Raw genomic sequence first — 23915 nt, 5'->3', positions numbered from 1 at the left:
TTTTCTAAATCCCTCAATCTCCAAATAATCATTTTTAGCAACAAGTTTAGTGTCGAGAAATTCTATACTGTTGGTGCCCACCACACTAGTAAAATGCATATTGTAGTTATTATCGTTCATGTAGGCGACGAACTGGTGGAACTGGGCCGTACTGCCCGACCAAATAACCAGCACGTCGTCGACATATCTAACATAAAGGGCCAGATATTCAATGAAAGGATTGTTAGTGGAGAAGACCTTATCTTCCTCTAGGACCCCCAAAAAAATATTTGCGAAAGTAGGTGCCACGGGGGTCCCCATCGCAGTCCCAGATCGCTGGTTAAACCAGCGATTATAAAACTGGAAAGCATTATGGGATAATACAAACTGTAACATCTCACAAATATAATTAATGTAAACAGGGCTATGATTTTCCGTTTGGTCTAGTCGACGTCGGACAGCCTCCACACCCGCACCCTGAGGAATGCGAGTGTAGAGACTCTCCACGTCGATGCTAGCCAAAATGAAACGCTCCTGCCACCCAAAATTTTCCATAATTTGCAGTTAGTGTTGGGTATCTTTTAAGTAAGCTGGTATAGTAGGTAGTAATGGGCGTAAGACCCAATCTAGATATTGGGACAGAGGCTCAGTAACTGAGCCTCTGCCCGCAACAATAGGCCGACCTGGCGGTACTTGTGCATTTTTGTGAATTTTGGGTGTCCAGTACCAGTATGGTTTCTTAGGGTGAGTAATAAAAAGTTTGTTGGCAAATCTCTCCGAAAAAATATTATTTTCCACTCCCCTCCTAAGTAATGATCTAGCACTCTCCTGGTAGTGTGTGGTGGGGTCTTTAGGTAATGCTGTATAAGTATTTAGATCACTCAACTGACGATTTGCCTCTTGTAGGTAATAATCTTTGGTCAAAAGTACAACATTGCCTCCCTTATCCGCAGGCTTCACTACAATTTCTGTATTTTCAGATAACCATTTTAGAGCACTCCTTTCTCCCCCCGTAAGATTCGGGGTAGATTTAGGATAAATAAGTGCTTTAACGTCTTGAATGATGCTTTCCATAAAATTCTGGATATTAGAGCCTGCGGGCAAGGGCGGGTTAAATGTGGATGGAACACCTCCTGTAAAAGGTCTGTAAGTTGTAACTTTATCTGGATCGTGAATAGTTTCATCATCTGCAATTTCCATTAGTAACGATACAACATCTCTATCTTGTTCTGACCAGGATGGGTTAACCATAAAGCCCAACGGGCTAATAGAAGTTGGAACTTCCCCTTCTAACTGATTAGACTCTTTACCAGGGGTATGACCACTAAGGAAAAACCTGTGTAGGTTAATTTTCCTAATAGATTTATACAAATCTATAGTAAAATCCGTAAAATTGAATTCGTGATTAATACAATAGTTTAGCCCCTTCCTTAACAGAGATAGACAATCTTCAGACAGAACATGCTGTGTCAAATTAATAATATTGGACTGACCTGTAGGATCTGGAGAGGCAAGATCACCTATTGTTGCCAGGTGACTTGCTTTCTCTTCATCCCACCTCTTTTTGAAAATCTTTTTGCACCTGCCCCGCCGTATCCTCCTCTTGCGGGTAGGTGCAGTTGTTGGTCCCCCAAAGCCACAAGGTTAGAGGGGTCTTTAGGTAGGGTGGTATCACCAGTCCCACTAGAGTCGGACCCTGAATCTGTGGTCCAATAGTCCTGAGGTGGTCTCCGCAGTCGTCTTTTTCTTCTCATCTTATTAAGATTCCAATCAAAGACATGGCCTCCATCATAGTCTTGTTTGTCTCTCAGATATTTATTCTTTTTACGTTCCTTAATATCAGCCTGGATCGGTAATATCTTTTTTTCCACCTTCTTTTCGAATGCTTCATATTGCTCTTTGTTCACACGGGTTTTCAGCTCTAATTTAGCTTTAAGCAATTGTGCAGTAATTTGGGCATATGCCCAAATTACTGCACAATTGCTTAAAGCTAAATTAGAGCTGAAAACCCGTGTGAACAAAGAGCAATATGAAGCATTCGAAAAGAAGGTGGAAAAAAAGATATTACCGATCCAGGCTGATATTAAGGAACGTAAAAAGAATAAATATCTGAGAGACAAACAAGACTATGATGGAGGCCATGTCTTTGATTGGAATCTTAATAAGATGAGAAGAAAAAGACGACTGCGGAGACCACCTCAGGACTATTGGACCACAGATTCAGGGTCAGACTCTAGTGGGACTGGTGATACCACCCTACCTAAAGACCCCTCTAACCTTGTGGCTTTGGGGGACCAACAACTGCACCTACCCGCAAGAGGAGGATACGGCGGGGCAGGTGCAAAAAGATTTTCAAAAAGAGGTGGGATGAAGAGAAAGCAAGTCACCTGGCAACAATAGGTGATCTTGCCTCTCCAGATCCTACAGGTCAGTCCAATATTATTAATTTGACACAGCATGTTCTGTCTGAAGATTGTCTATCTCTGTTAAGGAAGGGGCTAAACTATTGTATTAATCACGAATTCAATTTTACGGATTTTACTATAGATTTGTATAAATCTATTAGGAAAATTAACCTACACAGGTTTTTCCTTAGTGGTCATACCCCTGGTAAAGAGTCTAATCAGTTAGAAGGGGAAGTTCCAACTTCTATTAGCCCGTTGGGCTTTATGGTTAACCCATCCTGGTCAGAACAAGATAGAGATGTTGTATCGTTACTAATGGAAATTGCAGATGATGAAACTATTCACGATCCAGATAAAGTTACAACTTACAGACCTTTTACAGGAGGTGTTCCATCCACATTTAACCCGCCCTTGCCCGCAGGCTCTAATATCCATAATTTTATGGAAAGCGTCATTCAAGACGTTAAAGCACTTATTTATCCTAAATCTACCCCGAATCTTACGGGGGGAGAAAGGAGTGCTCTAAAATGGTTATCTGAAAATACAGAAATTGTAGTGAAGCCTGCGGATAAGGGAGGCAATGTTGTACTTTTGACCAAAGATTATTACCTACAAGAGGCAAATCGTCAGTTGAGTGATCTAAATACTTATACAGCATTACCTAAAGACCCCACCACACACTACCAGGAGAGTGCTAGATCATTACTTAGGAGGGGAGTGGAAAATAATATTTTTTCGGAGAGATTTGCCAACAAACTTTTTATTACTCACCCTAAGAAACCATACTGGTACTGGACACCCAAAATTCACAAAAATGCACAAGTACCGCCAGGTCGGCCTATTGTTGCGGGCAGAGGCTCAGTTACTGAGCCTCTGTCCCAATATCTAGATTGGGTCTTACGCCCATTACTACCTACTATACCAGCTTACTTAAAAGATACCCAACACTTACTGCAAATTATGGAAAATTTTGGGTGGCAGGAGCATTTCATTTTGGCTAGCATCGACGTGGAGAGTCTCTACACTCGCATTCCTCAGGGTGCGGGTGTGGAGGCTGTCCGACGTCGACTAGACCAAACGGAAAATCATAGCCCTGTTTACATTAATTATATTTGTGAGATGTTACAGTTTGTATTATCCCATAATGCTTTCCAGTTTTATAATCGCTGGTTTAACCAGCGATCTGGGACTGCGATGGGGACCCCCGTGGCACCTACTTTCGCAAATATTTTTTTGGGGGTCCTAGAGGAAGATAAGGTCTTCTCCACTAACAATCCTTTCATTGAATATCTGGCCCTTTATGTTAGATATGTCGACGACGTGCTGGTTATTTGGTCGGGCAGTACGGCCCAGTTCCACCAGTTCGTCGCCTACATGAACGATAATAACTACAATATGCATTTTACTAGTGTGGTGGGCACCAACAGTATAGAATTTCTCGACACTAAACTTGTTGCTAAAAATGATTATTTGGAGATTGAGGGATTTAGAAAAATTACAGCTACTAATTCCTTACTTAGATATGACAGCTTCCATTCTCAACATGTCAAAAAATCCCTTCCTTTCGGACAATTTGTCCGATTGAAACGGATAAATACCACTACTGAAACATTTGAAATACAGGCGAAACAATTATGGGACAGACTTAAAGAGAGGGGCTACCCTATATCTATCCTGAGTGAGGCACTTTTTAAGGTCAGGAAAATACCTCGTAGTCAATTATTGCATAAAAAACATAAAACACATGATAAAGACTGTGCTAAAGTAAATATAGAAAATCAAACAAAAAATTTTACGTTTTCCTTCTCATACAGCCCTATGGAAAATAAAATTAGGTCAGCGATACATAAAAATTGGCATATTCTCCAGCAGGATGATATCTTAAGCAAAACACAGCTGAACAAACCATTAATTTCTTTTCGCAGAACTAAGAATATTAGAGATTATATTGTACGAGGTAGATTACAAGATGATATGTCCCAAAATTGGATAGAAAAATCAAAACCACAAGGATGTTTTAAATGTGGACAGTGCAAATTATGTTCGCACATGATACAAACGAAAAGTATACATTTAGGATCACAGAATATTGATATCCATGATTTTGTGACATGTAAATCTACCTATATTGTTTACGCATTAGTTTGCACATGTGGTTTTTACTATATTGGGAAGACCATAAGACCCTTGTATAAAAGAATTAGGGAACACTTTCGCTCACTCACTACTGGAAAAGGCTGCCCAAAAGTAATAGAACATATGAAATATAAACACAATAACAAAATTGAAGATTTAAAATTCCTTGGATTAAAAATAGTTGCACCCTTAAAATTCGGTGGAGATAGACATAAATTATTGTTACAAAAAGAATCAGAAATGATTATACTTACAGACGCCATAGGACCACTAGGATTAAACCTACGGGAGGATTTTAATGTATTTCCATAGTGCAGGTGTATGTTGTTAGCATAGGATCTATGTTCACACCTAGCGTTTTTAATACTATGCATTACCTCCGATAGTGTTACACAGTTTAAGGCGCTGTTATAGCTAATTAGTAAATACTAATGCTAGTCTCTCTATACCACACACCATTTTTGTGCTTTTAACCTTGTAATGTCTAGTTTTCTATTTTTGTATTACTTGGTGTATGTATTTAAGGGGGTAGGGTTAAGTGATGTCAGAGGTCACGTGTAAGCGCTCTGTGTAGCGCGAAACCGGTCGACTTACCTGTCGTTGTTGTTGCGTGGACCAGCGATCCCGAATAAAACTTCTTGCTGTTTCCGTGAGTGCCGTCTGCGATCTCTTCTTTCATATTTCTGACTGACCCATACAGTTCAATGGACTGATGGAGTCAACTAGTGACTGCATTTAGTCCATTTTTCAAACCTATATGTAAATTTTTACGGACTCAATAATGTAATGTGCTCTGCTGTAAAATGAATGTATACGTTTAAAAAGTGGACCAAACAGTCACTAGTTGACAATTTCTGTCCATTAAACTCTATGGGCCTGTGGGAATAGCGTGTGGTTGTCAACTTCTTTACACAGGTTGTAGTCAGTTGAGGTTTGAACAACCACTGAACAAACTATTGTCCACTCAACGATCATGTTGCAGATGCAGCCATGCCTGTTTTAGTCCATATAGGCGATACCTCATAAAAGAGGTATCCTTTTATCCCTGAGATGGAACCCTCATCTAACAAACTGAACAAGTTCCAGGGGACCATATAAAGTAAAAAATTTCATATAACTATTTTGTGACTAGTGTTAGAAACAAATGGCCAGTGGCCACAACCAGATGATAGTTGCCGCACACTATAATATTATAATAATTGAGTCTACCTGTACTTAATTCTGGAACTTATATTACATGCACTCTAGATTATGTGAATACAACAATTGGGACTGCTGTTTTTTAAGCAAAGTCTCTGTGCGTCTTCTGTTGTTAAAATAGTGTACATGGATAGAACATTATTCACACTGTACATCTTCCTTACATGGACCTTATGTGCCTCAATGGGGGACATTTATCAATGCATTTAGAGACTTTTTTTGCTTACAAACCTTTAGGTAATAATGTACATGAAAATGTAAAATGACAATAATACCAAAAATTAAAATAATGTTAATGGCATAATAATATCACTGGCATATAGTGAGTGCAGCTGGTATTTAACCGCTGATATCTAGGCACCCACTGCGCAATATGTAAAATGTAGCTGAGGGTGCCTGTATAATCGTTTCCCTCTTTTCCTTCTTTAGAATATAATGTATCCTTATAATAGTTCAACAATTTATGACAGTTTCAAATGAGTGTTACCGATCCTTTTGGTAGCAGCATGGGTAAGAGGCGCTGTTTTCACAGTGTGTAGATGGTGCCGGTACACTGCGTCCTCTGTGCAACGTTCCAGGTGGTATTGGTAGAGTCCAGTAAGGTCCTGGTGAGAGCGGAGGCGATTGGCGCTGGCAGGCGCCGGTGACCGCAGATCGCCGGGAGGACGTTGGCGCTGGCAGGCGCTAGAGATGGTAAGTCCTCACCGCTGGCTAGATGGAATCAGGGCCATACACTGGATACGAGGAGCTCACCTCGTGTTGTCGGCGTGTGACGTCAGCTGCTGCTGGAGCCGGGTTCGTTGCACTGGAGGTAGTTGGCAATAGTGGACCGGACTGATGTCGGACTAGATGTCCTGATGGTCTTAGTAGTTTGAAGGCGATAAACCAGCCTTGGTGGATACGCACAATTTATAAAATTGATATGCCAGTGATCATGCCCAAGTGGACTAGACGCGTTTCAGGGTTATTTAATGTAACCCTTTCCTCAGTAGTCATATGGTTGTCATAAACTATTTCCTTTTTTATAGGAGCACAAATCCCGCCCGTTGACTCATTCCTGAGTGTTAATGAAAACAGTGAATGGAGTCTACGGATAGGTTCCCTAGAGAGCAATACTATGTAGAAATGGGTATAAGAAAGCTGTGTGAATACTGTTAGAGATATAAAATTGCGTTTTTATAATGGTACCCTTCCAAATTTTATTCAAAAAAGATTAAAAACCGCATGCAAAAACGCCAAAGTTAAAGCCCACATATCGTTTTTCTTGGCGTTTTCTCACCCCCATAGACTTCTATTGGAGCAAAACGCCACGATTTTGACTAAAAACGCCGGTTTGAGCTACAGACAGTGTTTTTTGGAAAATGCAAAGGAGCTGGAAAAAACGACAAAAAAAGTGAAAAAACGCCAAAAGGATTAAAAAAACGCCAAAGTGAAAGAACGCCAAGTGGAATAAGAAATTTGGGATTTCTCATTGATTTACAGCTAACATCTGGCCACAGCATTTTTTGGCCAAAAAAACACCATGCGGCAGAATTGGCGTTTTTCTTGGCGTTTTTGAAAAAAAAAATAAACAAGTGGAATCCTAGCCTCAAACACATGCAGTTTGTTTAGACCACCTATTGGCAACATAGGTGTCAGGGTCCGGACTAGCGGCTGGAGGTGGATCCTCTGTGCCAGAGAGGCGATGACGCGGGTCGTACTGGGGAATCGGTTCTAAGCAGTTACTGGTGTTCACCACAGCCCGCCGCAAAGCGGGATGGACTTGCTGCGGCGGTAACTACCAGGTCGTGTTCCCCAGTAGTGACTCGACCTCTCAGGCAGCTGAGACTGGCGCGGTACACAAGGACTAGACAGAGGCGAGGTCAGACGTAGCAGAAGGTCAGGGCAGGCAGCGAGGTTCGTAGTCACGGGCAACAGCAGAAGGTCTGGGTACACAGGCTTGGGAACACACTATAACGCTTTCTCAAGGCACAAGACAACAAGATCCGGCAAGGAAGGGAAGGGGAAGTGTGTATTTATGTGTAGGGAGGTGATTGAACTAATTGGGCCAGGCACCAATTAGCGGTGCGCTGGCCCTTTAAATCTTAGAACATCGGCGCGTGTGCGCCCTTGGGAGCTGGGCCGCGCGCGCCAGGACGAGACAGCCACAGGAGGAGGGTGAGTAGAACGGGGCGCGATCCGTGAACGGGTCTGACCCTCCACACGGATCGCATCCCCGCCGACATGAACACAGCAGTGCTCGCGGTCAGAGACAGAGACCGGAGCGCTGCTGTTAGTATAACGCCGCGAGCGCTCCGGGGAAGCCGCGGGACCCGGAGCGCTCGGTGTTACAGTACCCCCCCTTAGGTCTCCCCCTCATTTTGGAGCCCAGGAACCTATGGATGAGCTCCTTGTCGAGGATATTGTCTTCGGGGCCACAATTCTCCCAGTCAACAAGAAATTTTTTTTTACCTCTGACAACCTCGGAGGCGAGGATTTCTTTTACCGAGAAGACATCAGAGGAGCCAGAGACAGGAGCAGGAACGGTGACCTTGGGGGAAAAGCGGTTAAGAACGAGAGGTTTGAGAAGGGAAACATGAAAGGAGTTAGGAAGATGAAGCTTGTAGGAGACAGAGTTGATTTGACTTTTGACTCTAAATAGCCCGAGGTAACGTGGACCCAGCTTGTAGCTAAACTGAATATATTTGGCAGAGAGCCACACTTTGTCAGCAGGGGCAAAGACAGGAGGAGTTCTTCTCTTCTTATCCGCATGTCTCTTCATTCAAGAAGAGGCCAGTAAGAGCGACTTTTGAGTCTCTTTCCAAATCGAGGAAAAGTCCCGAGTCAATTCATCTACGGCAGGAACTCCAGATGAAGTGGGAACAAAGAATGGAGACTTGGTGGATGACTCAGAGTCTTTGAAATTGTACGAGAATTCAGCCCAGGGTAACAGGTCGACCCAATCGTCTTGGAGGGAGGAGACAAAATGTCGCAGGTAGTCAAAGCCAAGGGTCTGGTTCACTCTCTCCACTTGTCCATTGGACTGCGGGTGGTAGGTGGAGGAAAAATTTTATTTAATCTTCAACTGGGTGCAGAGAGCTCTCCAGAATTTTGAGATGAATTGAACGCCTCTATCAGAGACGATATGCGTAGGCAGTCCGTGGAGACGAAAAATGTGCAAAAAGAATTGCTTTGCCAACTGTGGCGCAGAAGGGAGGCCAGGAAGCGGGACAAAATGAGCCATCTTGGAGAATCGATCAACGACCACCCAAATGACAGTGTTGCCATGGGATACAGGAAGGTCAGTGACGAAGTCCATCGCTATATGTGACCAAGGCTGTTCGGGCACCGGCAGGGGAAGGAGAAGACCTGCAGGCCTCTGGCGAGGAGTTTTGTCACGTGCACAGACAGTACAGGACCGTACAAACTCAGTCACATCTTTTTCAAAGGCAGGCCACCAATAGTGTCTGGCAATCAACTGAATGGATTTTTTGATTCCGGCGTGACCCGCCAAGTGGGAAGAATGACCCCATTTGAGAGTCCGGAGGCGAAGACGTGGAGGGACAAAAGTTTTTCCTGGTGGAACAGGCACCAGAGAAGCAGGAGCAGCAGAGATCAGACACTCAGGAGGGATGATGTGTTGAGGAGAGACTTCAGCTTCTGTGGCATCGGTGGAACGTGATAGGGCATCCGCCCTGACATTCTTGTCAGCAGGATGAAAATGGATCTGGAAATTGAAGCGGGCAAAGAACAACGACCACCTGGCCTGGCGAGGATTTAAGCGCTGGGCGGACTGTAGGAAGGACAGATTTTTGTGGTCAGTGTAGATGGTGATAGGGTGAAGGGATCCTTCCAGGAGATGTCTCCACTCCTCTAGGGCCAACTTAATGGCCAACAATTCACGGTCACCAATAGCATAGTTCCTTTCAGGAGGAGAAAACGTTTTAGAAAAAAAAAAAACACAAGTGACGTTTTTCCTTTATCAGTTTTTTGAAGAAGAACCGCCCGGCTCCTACTGAAGAAGCGTCTACCTCAAGGAAGAATGGTTTCAGGGGATCGGGCCTAGTCAAGATGGGGGCGGATGCGAAGGCGGCCTTAAGGCGAGTAAAAGCTTCTTCCACTTGGGGAGGCCAGGATCTTGGATTCGCATCTTTCTTTGTCAGTGCCACAATGGGAGCCACGATAGTGGAGAAGTGGGGGATGAACTGACGGTAGTAATTAGCGAATCCGAGAAAGCGCTGGATAGAGCGAAGTCCCGAAGGCCGTGGCCAATCCAAGACCGCGGAGAGCTTGTTGGGGTCCATTTGAAGACCTTGTCCCGAGACCAAGTATCCCAGGAAAGGAAGACAGGTACGTTCAAAGAGGCATTTTTCAATTTTGGCGTAGAGATGGTTAACACGGAGGCGCAGGAGCACTTGACAAACATGGAGGCGATGTTCCTCTAAGTTGGAGGAGAAGATTAGTATGTCATCAAGATAGACTACACAGGTATACAATAAGTCCCGGAAGATTTCATTGACAAAGTCTTGGAAGACTGCAGGGGCGTTGCAGAGACCAAGTGGCATGACGAGGTATTCGAAGTGACCATCTCTGGTGTTAAAAGCGGTTTTCCACTCATCTCCTTCACGAATTCTGATGAGATTGTATGCGCCCCTGAGGTAAAGCTTAGTAAAAATCTTAGCTCCGAGCAGACAGTCAAAGAGTTCAAAGATGAGAGGTAGAGGGTAGTGGTTCTTTACATTGATCTTTATTGAGGCCACGGTAGTGAATGCAAGGGCGTAGTGACCCGTCCTTCTTGGCAACAAAGAAGAATCCTGCTCCAGCGGGAGAAGAAGACTTCCTGATGAAACCTTTCTTGAGATTCTCCTGAATATACTCCATCATGGCCTTAGTTTCTGGAGTGGAGAGAGGGTAAATCCTGCCACAGGGCAGTGTGGTACCAGGGAGCAAGTCAATAGGACAATCGTAGGGCCTATGTGGTGGTAAGGCCTCTGCCTGTTTCTTGCAAAAGACATCAGAAAAGTCCTGATAGGTCTTAGGAAGGCCGAGCAATGAAGAAGCGATGGAGACTTGGCTGGTAGGTACCGACTTAAGGCAGCATGTGTGGCAGGAAGAGCCCCAGGATTTTAATGTCCCCAGTGGTCCAGTCGAGGGTAGGAGAGTGAAGCTGGAGCCAGGGTAAGCCTAAAGGGATGTCAGAGGTGCAGTTTGGCAGAACCAAAAATTCAATAGTTTCTTGATGGAGAACGGGTCATGTGCACGGGTTCTGTGCGGTAGCGCACGGTCCAATTCAGTTTTTCTCCATTAACCGAAGAAATAAACAAGGGTTTAACGAGACGGATAACAGGGATGTTAAACTGGTTGATGAAGGAGGCTTTAATGAAGTTTCCTGCTGAACCAGAGTCCAAGAAAGCCTCCGCAGAGAAAGAGGCTTTAGCGGCGGGAGAAATCCGCACTGGAATAGTCAGACGTGGAGAGGAAGAATTTACACCCAGTGACGCCTCTCCCACGTTCACTAGGTTCGAGCGTTTCCCGGACACTGAGGACGAAGAGGACAGTCCTTTAGGAAATGTTCAGAGCTCGCACAGTATAAGCATAAGTTCTCGTTCCTCCGGCGAGTCCTCTCTTGCTGGGTCAGGCGAGACCGGTCCACTTGCATGGCCTCCTCAGCGGGAGGCACAGTAACAGGCTGCAAAGGATGCTGGAAGAGAGGAGCCAGGGGTGGGTATTGCCTGGTGCAAACAAGATCTTTTTCCTGGCGGAGCTCCTGACGTATTTCAATGTAACGCATATCAATGCGGGTAGCCAAGTGGGTAAGTTCATTCAGAATGGAGGGTATCTCTCGTGCGGCCAGACAATCCTAAATGTGGCTGGATAAACCTTTTTTAAAAGGTTGCGCAGAGAGCCTCATTGTTTCAGGCCAGCTCAGAGGCCAAAGTACGGAATTGTATGGCATATTCGCCCACTGTAGAATCTCCTTGGACAAGGTTCAGCAAGGCTGTTTCCGTGGATGAGGCACGGGCAGGTTCCTCAAAGACACTGCGGACTTCAGAAAAGAAGGACAGGACAGAGGCAGTGGCAGGATCGTTGCGGTCCCAGAGTGGCGTGCCCCAGGCCAAGGCTTTCCCAGGTAGTAAACTGATCACGAACGCCACCTTAGACCGTTCCGTGGGGAATTGGTCCAACAACATCTCCAGGTGCAGGGAACATTGGGACAGGAATTCCCTGGCACTTCTTAGAGTCCCCGTCAAACTTATCCGGGAGAGACAAGCGGACTCTAGCAGTGGTAGCGGCAGCTTGGAGATGAGGGGATGCAGGAGCTGGCGGAGGAGATGGTTGAGGCTGTGGAGGCAGAAGCTGTTGAATCATGGAGGTCAACTGCGACAGCTGTTGTCCTTGCTGGGCAATCTGTTGGGACTGCTGGGCGACCACGGAGGTGAGGTCAGCAAGGCTTGGCAGTGGTACCTTAGCGGGATCCATGGCCAGATCAACTGTCAGGGTCCGGACTAGCGGCTGGAGGTGGATCCTCTGTGCCAGAGAGGCGATGACGCGGGTTCTAAGCAGTTACTGGTGTTCACCAGAGCTCGCCGCAAAGCGGGATGGACTTGCTGCGGCGGTAACTTCCAGGTCGTGTTCCCCAGTAGAATACCCTTTTTATTATTATGGATAATCCTGGGGTGAGCCTAATGTCTTTCCATTTGGCTGCCCAGGTTGCACAGCTAACAAGTATAAATCATAGTATGGATCACTTTTCAGTTCACAGAAATCTAAGAATCCAGAATAAGAATCTTATTTTCTAAGAAAATCATTCAAGACTGGTGTGATGAGGATGCGGGGACCAGCCCCTGTAAATCCCTATCGGTGCCTAAATGAGCTAAAAAAAAAATGGAGCAGGACTACCAGTGGAGCAAGTAAGCGGCTGGCAGGATAGCAATTTCTCCATTTCAAGACAGTCTTTATGATCGCCATATATTTAGATAAAGCTGCATTATTGTAACAATCATTCTGTTTAATTTGCCATCTCCAGCAGTCTGATATTTACATGAGGAACAACATACTAACCCAGGAAACCAATTTACCATGTTCCACTGTTGTCTAGTCCTATGGCAGAAGGCCAGCAGGACTGCAGGAGCCGAACATCACAAAATCTACTTAGCAATTTGGTCTGTGATGGACAAATCAACCTGCAGCCTCCATTATATCAAATAAATCTCCCACAACTCTCATTATTTCTGTCTGTTCTCCAGGAATTTTACAATCTTTAGTCATTTATTTTACTAAATTACCTTCTGAAAGCCTTGTAGAAGTAGAGTTAAGAGCCACTTAGCCTGCCATATTTATCTCTTGTATGTCATCCTCGCCGTTTTATATTCTGACTCCATATTTCTCAGTGAAGAATGCCACTATATTATTCTCCTTATAGAACTAGAAAGTGTCATCTTTTTCTTAAGATGACCCTTTCATAAATTGTTTAGAATAGAAAGGTGCACTGGAACTCAAGGCATTATATAGAAATGCATCCAGAAATTTGTAAACGGCTGCTAGGACTTAAAAATTGGGATATCTTGGCATAAATATTGGTTTCCTTTAGCAGGCATTGTGCCTGAGGGATCCCAAAGGCCTTAATGCCACATAAAATTATCCTAGGATTCAGGGGAGGGCTGGAAAAATTTAGCCAGTGGGGCAAGCACACCTGACCTGCCTGTTTAATTCTTCCTCAGCACAAATAGGGTATATAGCGGGGGAAAAAAAATACTGTTAACAAACATCTGTAAGAGAATTTTCCATGATAATAACATATACGTTGTTAATACTAAATTATAAGGAGTAAATACTGTTACTGCCAAAATCCAGCATACTGAGACCAAGATTACCAATCGTACCAATATACAAGGAGGAATATTATCATTTATTAAAATATTATCATTTATGAAAAAATTCAGTATACTGAGGCCAAGATTCACAAAAATACCAGAAAAGAAAAAAATAATTTTTTATCACCATACATATTACCATCATACTGTTACTGACCAAATCCTGTATGTGTGGACCAATATTACCAAAAATACAGTATACAGGGAGGAATATTATCACTATACATATTACTATCATACTGTTACTGATCAAATCCTGTATACTGAGGCCAATATTACCAATAAGACCAGTATACAAGGAGGAATAGGAATAGTATTACCATAATTATTACTATCATAATGTTCCTTAGCAAATCCTGACCAATATTACCAATAATACCAGTATACAAGGAGAGATATTATCACCATACATATTACAACTATACTGAGCTTGCTCTTCTGAGTGTTGCTGTGTAAGAGGGGGCGTGAAAGAGGAGTTACAAAAACTGTGATTATCTGTTGTGCGGAGTGAATCTGTGGAGTGAGTGCGACTGCCTATAGTCCACATTCATATTTTTGGGGGAGGAGGAGTAGATTGGGCACAGGTGTATAAATCTTAGCTTGGGACTCTTATTGAGAGCTTGCTTTTCTGAGTGTTGCTGTGTAAGAGGGGGCGTGAAAGAGGAGTTACAAAAACTGGAGTTTGAAAGCAGGAGGTTGAGATGGCTGTGAGTGTTAATTTCTAAACCCACAAGGTCTACAAAAAATTTTAAGTGTAATTTTGACTGTCTGTTTTTTCCTATACATTTGTGAAATCCCCATAACTAGATGGCCTCCATGTTGGAAAATGCAGTCCAATGTACATCCTGTTCAATGTATGCAATCCTTGAACAACAGTTTGAGGGTGCATATTGTTGTGCGAGATGTGTGCTAGTTGTCCGTTTGGAAGCCCAGATCCTGCATCTAGAGGGGCGACTGGCAACAATGAGAAGCATTAACAACATGGAGAGGAGTCTCGTGCTCACTGAGCAGGCACTCTCGGGAATAGAGGTGGGGGAGGACAGTGGGACGGAGTTGCAGGACAGTCAGGCAGTTAGCTGGGTTACAGTTAGAAAGAGGGGTAGGGGAGAAAGTGTCAGGGAGGCTAGTCCTGAACTGGCACACCCCAACAAGTTTGCCCGCTTGGCAGATGAGGGGGATGCCATTACAGAGCTAGCAGAACTGCAGCAGGATACTGCCTCTGACCGCCAGGGGGGTGTCTGCTCCAGTAAGGAGGGAGGGAGGAGTGCAGGGCAGGCCAGACTGTTGTCTGCCTGGCGCACGAGTTCGGCATATCGCGGATCGGGTTGACAGGTTGCTGGGCGGGGCTGGAGAGGACCCAGCAGTCATGGTACATATTGGCACCAATGACAAAGTAAGAGGTAGGTGGAGTGTCCTTAAAAATGATTTCAGGGACTTAGGCCGCAAGCTTAAGGCAAGGACCTCCAAGGTAGTATTTTCTGAAATACTACCAGTACCACGAGCCACACCAGAGAGGCAGCGGGAGATCAGGGAGGTAACAAGTGGCTCAGAAGCTGGTGTAGGAAGGAAAGGTTTGGGTTCATGGAGAACTGGGCTGACTTCGCTGTCGGTTACCGGCTCTACCGTAGGGACGGGCTGCACCTCAATGGGGAGGGTGCAGCTTTGCTTGGGGAGAAGATGGCTAGAAGGGTGGAGGAGTGTTTAAACTAGGGACTTGGGGGGAGGGAACCTACAGTAAAGAGGGGGAAGATAGTGTAGATAGAGAGGTAGGAATTATAAATGTACCTGGGGGTGGAGCGGAGGGAGGGGTTAGAATAGTTAATAGGAATAGGCTTCATAGGAAAATAAAACTTACACCCTTGAATCCCATTAACCCCAATAACATAAAGGATGGAAATGTAAAGTGTATGTTCACAAATGCCAGAAGCCTAGCAAATAAAATGGGGGAGCTTGAGGCCTTGATACTGGAGGAACATATTGATATAGTTGGGGTCACTGAGACATGGCTGGACTCCTTGCATGACAGGGCTGTCAATCTGCAGGGGTTTACATTGTTTCGCAAGGATAGAATGAACAGAAAAGGTGGTGGAGTCTGTCTGTATGTAAGAAGTGGTATGAAAGTCAGTGTGAACGATGCCATAGTGTGTGATGATTCTGAGGAGGTGGAATCACTGTGGGTAGAATTACAAAAGGAGGGAAATACTGAAAAAATAATATTTGGGGTAATCTACAGACCCCCTAATATCACTGAAGAGATAGAAGTTCGGCTTCATAAACAAATAGAGAGGGCCGCCCGGGCAGGTACAGTGGTAATAATGGGAGATTTTAACTATCCATATATAGATTGGGGTCCGGGGTTGGCTAAAACTACAAAGGGGCGACAATTCCTAAATTTATTGCAGGATAATTTTCTGGGCCAGTTTGTGGAGGACCCAACAAGAAGTGATGCCTTGTTGGATCTGATCATTTCCAACAACGCAGAGCTGGTTGGTAATGTAACTGTGCGGGAAAACCTTGGTAATAGCGACCACAATATAGTTACTTTTGACTTAAAATGTAGAAAACAAAGACAGGCGGGGAAAGCAAAAACATATAACTTTAAAAAGGCAAACTTCCCTGGGCTGAGAACTGCACTACAGGACATAGACTGGGGGGAGGTGTTGTCAAATACTGATACAGAAGGTAAATGGGACATCTTTAAATCAACTCTAAATAACTATACATCTAAATATATACCAAAGGGGAACAAATATAAACGATTAAAACTAAATCCTACATGGCTGACAAATGAGGTTAAAAGAGCAATAAACAACAAAAAAATAGCCTTCAAAAAATACAAATCTGATGGGTCAGTGATAACATTTAAACAGTACAAGGAGCTTAATAAAATCTGTAAACATGTAATAAAAACAGCAAAAATTCAAAACGAGAGACAGGTGGCCAAAGAAAGCAAAACTAATCCTAAATATTTTTTTAGATATAAATGCAAAAAAAACAAGGACAGAGCATGTAGAACCCCTTAATAATGATAATGGGGAGGTTGTCACAGGCGATCAAGAGAAGGCGGAGCTACTGAATGTGTTCTTTAGTTCTGTATACACTATGGAAAAAGGAGCTGACATTGGCCAGTCAGTGCTGGTAACACATCATGTAATGTACTGAACTGGCTTAATGTAGAGATGGTACAAGGCAAGTTAAGTGATATAAATGTAAGCAAATCTCCAGGGCCAGATGGATTGCACCCAAGAGTTCTTAGAGAGGTAAGTTCAGTAATATCTGTACCCCTGTTCATGATATTTAGAGATTCTCTGGTGTCTGGTATTGTGCCAAGGGACTGGCGCAAGGCGAATGTGGTGCCAATCTTCAAAAAGGGCTCTAGGTCTTCCCCAGGAAACTATAGACCGGTAAGTTTAACGTGCATTGTGGGTAAATTGTTTGAAGGACTTATAAGGGATTACATACAGGAATACATAGGGGATAATTGTATTATAAGTGATAGCCAGCATGGGTTTACTAAGGATAGAAGTTGTCAAACCAATCTAATTTGCTTTTATGAAGAGGTGAGTAGAAGCCTTGACAGGGGAATGGCTGTGGATATAGTGTTTCTGGATTTTGCTAAAGTGTTTGATACTGTCCCTCATAGATGTCTCACAGGTAAGTTAAGGTCTTTGGGTTTGGAAATTTTAGTTTGTAACTGGATTGAACACTGGCTCATGGATCGTACCCAGAGAGTGGTGGTCAATGATTCGTACTCTGATTGGTCCCCGGTTATTAGTGGTGTACCCCAAGGTTCAGTACTGGGACCGCTGTTGTTTAATTTATTTATCAATGATATAGAGGATGGTATTAACAGCTCTGTTTCTATCTTTGCAGATGACACCAAGCTTTGTAGCACAGTACAGTCTATAGAGGATGTGTATAGGTTACAAGATGACTTGGATAGACTAAGTGTCTGGGCATCCACTTGGAAAATGAGGTTCAATGTGGATAAATGTAAAGTTATGCATCTGGGTACTAATAACATGCATGCGTCGTGTGTCTTAGGGGGGATTAAACTGGCAGAGTCACTGGTAGAGAAGGATCTGGGTGTACTTGTAGATCAAAGACTACAGAATAGCATGCAATGTCAGGCTGCTGCTTCCAAAGCCGGCAGGATATTGTCATGTATCAAAAGAGGCATGGACTCGAGGGACAGGGACATAATACTCCCCCTTTATAAAGCATTGGTACGGCCTCACCTGGAATATGCTGTTCAGTTTTGGGCACCTGTCCATAAAAGGGACACTGCGGAGTTGGAAAGGGTGCAGAGACACGCGACTAAACTAATATGGGGCATGGAACATCTTAGCTATGAGGAGCGATTAAAGGAGTTACAATTGTTTAGTCTTGAGAAGAGACGTTCAAGGGGGGATATGATAAACGTATATAAGTATATTAATGGCCCATACAAAAAATATGGAGAAAAACTGTTCCAGGTTAAACCCCCCCAAAGGACGAGGGGGCACTCCCTCCGTCTGGAGAAGAAAAAGTTTAGTCTCAAGGGGCGACACGCCTTCTTTACCGTGAGGACTGTGAATTTATGGAACGGTCTACCTCAGGAACTGGTCACAGCAGGAACAATTAACAGCTTTAAAACAGGATTAGATACATTCCTGGAACAAAATAACATTAATGCTTATGAACAAATATAAAATCCCATCCCTTCTCCAATATCGCGCCACACCCCTACCCCTTAATTCCCTGGTTGAACTTGATGGACATATGTCTTTTTTCGACCGTACTAACTATGTAACTATGAGATCAATGTTACCAATAAAATACCAATATAGAGGGAGGAGAATTATCACCATCAATTAAGTACCATAAATGACCATTAATACCAGTATACAAAGAGGAAATATTCTCATCATACATATTACATCATACAATTACTGACCATTATATTAACCCCCCCTCCCCCACACACACCTTAGTGGTGGTAAAGAGTAGGTACGCACCCCATTAGGAAGTTAGGTCTTTCCTGTAGGCAGACAGGTCCCATACTCACCTTGCTATTCTGTCATATAGATGAACCAAAAGAAAGAAAGAATGGCACAGTGATAGGACTTACCGTCCTACAAGCGTGCACAGCTTCCACAGACCTGACTCTTGGCTTTCAATGAACCAAAAAATGGGTGATGGATGAATAAACCACGGATCACATTAAGAAAAGGAACTGGAATGAAAATTCTTCCTTATTGGCTTCTAAAGCATATAGATGAGGTTGGTAAACTCTCATCCATGTTTTCCATACAGACATTGACCTGTGTGGATTTTTAATTCTGTTGCATGTCAATTCCCTTGGAGGTTTAATGGCGATATCCACCATAAGATGATTTTAGTATGTCCCTTCCAGACAGTAATGGACATGCTAACAGAGAATCTGTGCTTGTTTTGAGGCTATATGGCTATGTTGTGAGATTACCATAATGCTGTTGCTATCATTTTGTGAACTGGTTATTTCCTGTTGGAGTTAGTTCACTCAAACTACAAGTCCCATAATTCCTTGTTTGCAAGTGTGAGGTCACTTTTCTCCCTCCCACACATCAGCCACCCCTACCCATCAAAACACATGCACTAGACCACTGCACTGCACTAGTGCACTAGTGTTATATGACCAGGGTGCTTCCAACTGTTGCAAAACCACAATACCTGCAGAATGATCTTCCTCCCAACCAGTGGTCGCTCCACCCATTGAAGCAAAGCCAGGCTTCCTCTGGGCACCTGACTAGTGATATAATATCTCAGGCCACACTGCAACCTGGGAAAACCTGAGACGACAGGTTTGTATGCTGTTAAAAATAAATATTGGGGCAAAAATCACAGAAGAATTGTGAGACCACCATGAAACACACTTTTAAGGCCCTGTAGGACAGTGAAATAAAATAAATTCCTGGAACATCCCTTGAATCATCAGTTTCCATCCCTTTATTTTTCCGGGAGGAAATTTGCATGTAAGGCTACGTTCACATGGTGGAACTTCCTGCTCATAAATTCCACGGCAGCAGAGTCCCATTAATTTCAATAGGATTCTGCTGCACTGTGCACACGGCAGAATTTCCACAGCAGCAACATCGGCCGCAGAATTCCAGATGCCAGTGTCCGCAGAAGGACATTCTGCACATTTGTCTTAGGACAATTTGCACATTTTCAGCCGTGTGAACATGGCCTAACACACCTAACAAGGTTATATTCACATATGGCCAACTTGTAGCAATGTATCAATTTGCAGTAAATGACACAAAAAAAATAAAATACAAATAAAATCCTTCACATCCCTTTGAATGGCTTTAGTAAAAATAAAAATAAAATCACATGGATATGCTATGGATTGAAGATGCAACCCAGTTCAGATTTGTCACAGAAATTTCTGCAACAAATCTGCTCTGTGTGAACAAACCCTTACTGCTCACTGCCCAGTACTAAATCGCAAATACCTACTATTGCGGGTTAATGTTCCCTTCTAAAGAGGTCTAAGGTAGAAGTGGGATTTCATTTCTGTGGTCTAGGGCAGTGATTCCCAACCAGTGTGGCTCCAGCTGTTGCAAAACTACAACTCCCAGCATGCCCGGACAGCCTTTGGCTGTCCGGGTATGCTGGGGAGTTGTAGTTTTGCAACTACTTAGGCACACTGGTTAGGAAACATTGGTCCAGAGTATCTTTGGGTGGTTACTGTAATTTCTATTGGTTAACCGTGGTCTCAAATATTGTGAAAGGTAAACTTCTTAATTCTCAAGGAAATTGACAAAAATACTGGTGACTAAGTGATATAGCAAAGGACAATAAACCATGACATGACAGTGACAGTGAACATGATACATTTAGTTTAATAACAATTGTGACTAAGTAAATTGCTCTCTATTCAGCCAGTGTGGCATAACATGCTTGTTAATGGTTTTGACTTTCATAGCTTTTTATTAGTAACACTGCCCCCTAGTGGAAATGAAAAGAATAGGACTGGTAACAGTGCCCTCTAGTGGAAATTTAAAGAATATGACTGATTTACTAAATTAGGTCAGGTTTCACACCTAATTGTGCTGCCTGCAGCACCTATACATCGGCAACCTGTCAAAATGGGATACTGACATATACGAGCATGGACAGGCAGAGGTCTCATATTCTTAAATAGCCTGAAGGAAATCAGCCGGTGCCCATGTTTTTTTTGGGGTCATTTTATAAATGTATATGTGTTTGTGTTTCTTGGACCAAAAAGCACAGCAATCCACGCATTTGGGTCCGAGCCCAAACATGTCTACATTTGGAAATTAACCTGAATGTGGTAACTAACTGAAAATGTGTCCTAGAAGGCACCCGGCCTTACCACATAGCAATGCCCTGTGGGTCTTTATATAGTTGCTCTCAATCAAACTTCATTTATTTAGGTTACTTATATAGCAGTAACAAATTCCTCAGAGCCATACAGACAATAACAGTCATACCAGTCCCTGTCCCTAATGGGACCTACAATTTCTAGGAGGGAAGAGAGACCCATTTCAACAAGGGTAGAATATACTTTATATATTCCATGTTGTTCTGGCAGAAAGACAGCAGAGCTAACCACTGGACTTATTTTCTTCTTAGAATACCACCTCTCTAGAGAACCAATTTTCGTTGCAATTATAGGTGGTTTCACTGTAGTGGTTTTACTGTAAATTAAAGCTGCCAGGAAGACAGAGCACTACATTATGATGGGGGAACTGTAAAGCACCTAATGTGGGAGAACTGTACTGCACCTAATGGGGGGGAACTGTAATGCACCTAATGTGGGGGAACTGTACTGCACCTAATGTGGGGGAACTGTACTGCACCTAATGTGGGGGAACTATACTGCACCTAATGTGGGGGAACTATACTACACCTAATGTGGGGGAACTATACAGCACCTAATGTGGGGGAACTGTACTGCACCTAATGTGGGGGAACTGTACTGTACCTAATGTGGGGGAACTGTACTGCACCTAATGTGGGGGAACTATACTGCACCTAATGTGGGGAACTATACTGCACCTAATGTGGGGGAACTATACTACACCTAATGTGGGGGAACTATATTGCACCTAATGTGGGGGAACTGTACTGCACCTAATGTGGGGGAACTGTACTGCACCTAATGTGGGGAAACTGTACTGCACCTAATGTGGGGGAACTGTACTGCACCTAATGTGGGGAACTATACTGCACCTAATGTGGGGGAACTATACTACACCTAATGTGGGGGAACTATACTGCACCTAATGTGGGGAACTATACTGCACCTAATGTGGGGGAACTATACTACACCTAATGTGGGGGAACTATACTGCACCTAATGTGGGGGAACTGTACTGCACCTAATGTGGGGGAACTGTACTGCATCTAATGTGGGGGAACTGTACTGCACTTAATGTGGGGGAACTGTACTGCACCTAATGTGGGGGAACTGTACTGCACTTAATGTTGGGGAACTGTACTGCCAACCTAATGTGCGGGGGCTATACTGCCTACCTAATGTGGGGGTACTACAACCTAATGCAGGGGAACTTTTCTGCCAACCTAATGTGGGGGAACTGGGGGTGGGGTTGGTGAAGAAAAGTGTAGTGGAGAAGGACCAGAAGGGTATGGGGGCTGAAGTGAGGTTGTTTGGGGGGGGGGGGGGTGAGGTAAGGTAAGTGTGGTTTTGGTAAAGGGGGCAGAGGAGTGTGAAGGGGACTGAGGGGGTGGTAGGGGTCTCTGCGAGCAGGAGTCTGGAGAAGGACTTAGGGGTCTAGGGGGGCAGAGGGGTCTGGGGGAATAAGGGCTCGTCCACACTACAAACTTCCGCCAGCAGAATTTCGCTTGTTTTCAATTGGATGCTGCTGTTCTGTGCACACTACGGAAGACAGTGTGTGGTAGTATTATTTTTTGAGGGCATGATGTTTGGCAGTATAATATACAGAGTACACAGGGTTTGGCAGTATTATATTTAGGAAGCACAGTCTCTTGTAGGGTTATAATGATTGTTGTCTTTATACAGAGGATGAGGAGCGGCTGGCAAAGTGAGGAACCAATGATGTCCAGGCGTCAAACTTTACAGAGGAAGATGGAGCTGGAAGAAGACATGGCATCTGGACCAGATGAAGAAAAGAAAAGGAAAGACAACAGAGAAGACATCTCCTGTGAGTCATTTTATGTTTGTGTATTCTCCTGACTGTCCCATTAGATCTCTCGTGACTTCTAAGTTTTTCAGTAATAATGGATGAAACTGTACTAAAAGTGATTTTAGACCGTGCACCCCATTTTATTTTGACGGGGGCCTGACTCCTGTTACACCTACCAAAAAAAAAAAAGGCGACATAGTCTAATGTGCCCAGGCCTATTTTTGTACCGCAACATGTCTCAGTGGAAGGGAAGGGGGACTGTCGGGGGGAGGCTGTATGGCTGGAGACTGTATGCCTGTGTACTGCCCCACTTCAGTGTTCCGACCACTGCTCCTCCGGTCCGGGGTCACGATCCATAGGCCATAGCAGTAGGACCTGGGAACGGATGACGTGCTGCCAGCTTGTGCTGGTGACTTACCATGCACGCGTGTCCTCCTCACTGTTCCACTCTGCTCTTGTCCTATGTCACACCAAACTCCAAAAAATGTGCTGGACAAAATTATTGGCACCCTTTTAAAATTGTGGAAATGTGATGCTCCGTTAAACTCACCTGGGGAAAGTAACAGCTGTGGGCAATATAAAAATCACACCTGAAATAAGATAAAAAGGAGAGAAGTTCACTTAGTCTTTGCATTGTGTGTCTGTGTGTGCCACACTAAGCATGGACAACAGAAAGAGGAGAAGAGAACTGTCTGAGAACTTGAGAACCAAAATTGTGGGAAATATCAACAATCTCAAGGTTACAAGTCCATCTCCAGAGACCTAGATTTGCCTTTGTCCAAAGGGCGCAACATTATCAAGAAGTTTGCAACCCATGGCACTGTAGCTAATCTCCCTGGGTGTGGACGGAAGAGAAAAATTGATGAAAGGTGTCAACGCAGGATAGTCTGGATGGTGGATAAGGAGCCCCAACAAGTTCCAAAGATATTCAAGCTGTCCTGCAGGCTCAGGAAGCATCAGTGTCAGCGCGAACTATCCGTCGACATTTAAATGAAATGAACTGCTATGGCAGGAGACCCAGGAGGACCCCACTGCTGACACAGAGACATAAAAAAGCAAGACTACATATTACCAAAATGAACTTGAGTAAGCCAAAATCCTTCTGGGAAAATGTCTTGTGGACAGATAAGACCAAGATAGAGCTTTTTGGTAAATCACATCATTATACTGTTTACAGAAAACGGAAT

General features: G+C 43.9%; 1 protein-coding gene across 11 annotated transcripts in view; it reads right to left on the bottom strand.

The window, feature by feature from the left end:
• Positions 1–23915, bottom strand: part of LOC130355477 (extracellular superoxide dismutase [Cu-Zn]-like) — a 76284-nt gene that overhangs the window by 35477 nt on the left and 16892 nt on the right. The gene's annotated exons all lie outside the window — the stretch shown is intronic.

This window comes from Hyla sarda, chromosome 1, assembly GCF_029499605.1.
Source record: "Hyla sarda isolate aHylSar1 chromosome 1, aHylSar1.hap1, whole genome shotgun sequence".
Classification (NCBI taxonomy): Eukaryota; Metazoa; Chordata; class Amphibia; order Anura; family Hylidae; genus Hyla; species Hyla sarda.
This window is presented reverse-complemented; position numbering and strand designations above follow the sequence as displayed.